This window comes from Arachis hypogaea, chromosome 18 (assembly GCF_003086295.3).
Source record: "Arachis hypogaea cultivar Tifrunner chromosome 18, arahy.Tifrunner.gnm2.J5K5, whole genome shotgun sequence".
Lineage (NCBI taxonomy): Eukaryota > Viridiplantae > Streptophyta > Magnoliopsida > Fabales > Fabaceae > Arachis > Arachis hypogaea.
The window spans coordinates 49,197,273-49,199,685 of NC_092053.1; the positions used below are offsets into that span (position 1 = coordinate 49,197,273).

The 2,413-nt window shown below is 41.8% G+C and overlaps 1 non-coding gene across 1 annotated transcript; it reads left to right on the forward strand.

The window, feature by feature from the left end:
* The first annotated feature begins 1,844 nt into the window (after positions 1–1,844).
* LOC112774967 (small nucleolar RNA R71) lies at positions 1,845–1,952 on the forward strand. The gene has a single exon (XR_003189420.1). It is a non-coding gene; the product is annotated as a small nucleolar RNA R71 (small nucleolar RNA).
* The last annotated feature ends 461 nt before the right edge of the window (positions 1,953–2,413 follow it).

Here is a 2,413-nt window from a genome sequence, read left to right on the forward strand (position 1 = left end):
TTTCTCCTCCAGGGTGTTCTATTTTTCATTCTGTTTTTCCTTTTGTTTTTGCTTTTTCAATTGTTTTTGTGACTTCACATGATCATCAACCTATAGAAAACATAAAATAACAAAAGAAAATAGAAATTTAACATAGATAATTAAAGATTGGGTTGCCTCCCAACAAGCGCTTCTTTAATGTCAATAGCTTAACAGTGGGCTCTCATGGAGCCTCACAGATGTTCAGAGCAATGTTGGAACCTCCCAACACCAAACTTAGAGGTTGACTGTGGGGGCTCTGTTTGACTCTGTATTGAGAGAAGCTCTTCATGCTTCCTCTCTATGGTGACAGAGGGATATCCTTGAGCTTTAAACACAAGGGAGTCTTCATTCACTTGAATGATCAATTCTCCTCTGTCAACATCAATCACAGCTTTTGCTGTGGCTCGGAAGGGTCTGCCAAGGATGATGGTTTTATCCATACACTTCCCAGTCTCTAAGATTATGAAATCAGCAGGGATGTAATGGTCTTCAACCTTTACCAAGACATCCTCTACAAGTCCATAAGCCTGTTTCTTTGAATTGTCTGCCATCTCCAGTGAGATTCTTGCAGCTTGTACCTCAATGATCCCTAGCTTCTCCATTACAGAGAGAGGCATAAGGTTTATACTTGATCCCAGGTCACATAGAGCCTTCTCAAAGGTCATGGTGCCTATGGTACAAGGTATTGAGAACTTTCCAGGGTCTTGTCTCTTCAGAGGTAATCTCTGCCTAGTCAAGTCATCCAGTTCTTTGATGAGCAATGGAGGTTCATCCTCCCAAGTCTCATTACCAAACAACCTGGCATTTAGCTTCATGATTGCTCCAAGGTACTTAGCAACTTGCTCTTCAGTAACATCTTCATCCTCTTCCGGGGAGGAATATTCATCAGAGCTCATGAATGGCAGAAGTAAATTCAATGGAATCTCTATGGTCTCAGTGTGAGCCTCAGATTCCCATGGTTCCTCATTAGGGAACTCCATGGAGGTCAGTGGAAGTCCATTGAGGTCTTCCTCAGTAGAGATCACTGCCTCTTCCTCCTCTCCAGGTTCGGCCATGTGAGACGTGTTTATGGCCTTGCACTCTCTCTTTGGATTCTCTTCTGTATTGCTTGGGAGAGTACTAGGAGGGAGTTCAGTAATTTTCTTACTCAGTTGGCCCACTTGTGCCTCCAAATTTCTAATGGAGGACCTTGTTTCAGTCATGAAACTTTGAGTGGTTTTAATTAGATCAGAGACAATGGTTGCTAAGTCAGAGTGGCTTTGCTTAGAATTCTCTGTCTGTTGCTGAGAAGATGATGGAAAAGGCTTGCTATTGCTAAAGCTGTTTCTTCCACCATTATTATTGTTGAAACCTTGTTGAGGTCTCTGTTGATCCTTCCATGAGAGATTTGGATGATTTCTCCATGAAGGATTATAGGTGTTTCCATAGGGTTCTCCCATGTAATTCACCTCTTCCATTGCTGGGTTCTCAGGATCATAAGCTTCTTCTTCAGAGGAAGCTTCCTTAGTACTGCCTGTTGCTACTTGCATTCCAGACAGACTCTGAGAAATCATATTGACTTGTTAGGTCAATATTTTATTCTGAGCTAATATGGCATTCAGAGTATCAATCTCAAGAACTCCCTTCTTCTGAGTTGTCCCATTATTCACAGGATTCCTTTCAGAAGTGTACATGAATTGGTTATTTGCAACCATTTCGATGAGTTCCTGAGCTTCTGCAGGCGTCTTCTTCAGATGAAGAGATCTTCCAGCAGAGCTGTCCAATGACATCTTGGACAGTTCAGACAGACCATCATAGAAGATTCCTATGATGCTCCATTCAGAAAGCATGTCAGAAGGACATCTTCTGATTAATTGCTTGTATCTTTCCCATGCTTCATAGAGGGATTCTCCTTCCTTCTGTCTGAAGGTTTGGACTTCCACTCTAAGCTTGCTCAATTTTTGAGGTGGAAAGAACTTTGCCAAGAAGGCATTGACTAGATTTTCCCAAGAGTTCAGGCTTTCTTTAGGTTGTGAATCCAACCATGTCCTAGCTCTGTCTCTTACAGCAAAAGGAAAAAGCATAAGTCTGTAGACTTCAGGGTCAACCCCATTAGTCTTGATAGTGTCACAGATTTGCAAGAATTCAGCTAAGAACTGATGAGGATCTTCCAATGGAAGTCCATGAAACTTGTAATTCTGTTGCATTAGAGAAACTAATTGAGGCTTAAGCTCAAAGTTGTTTGCTCTAATGGCAAGGATTGAGATTCTTCTCCCATAGAAGCCGGGAGTAGGTGCAGTAAAATCACCAAGCACCTTCTTTACATTGTTGGCATTGTTGTTTTCAGCTGCCATGGTTTCTTCTTCTTTGAAAAGCTCTGTTAGGCCCTCTAGAGAGAATTGTGCTTTAGCTT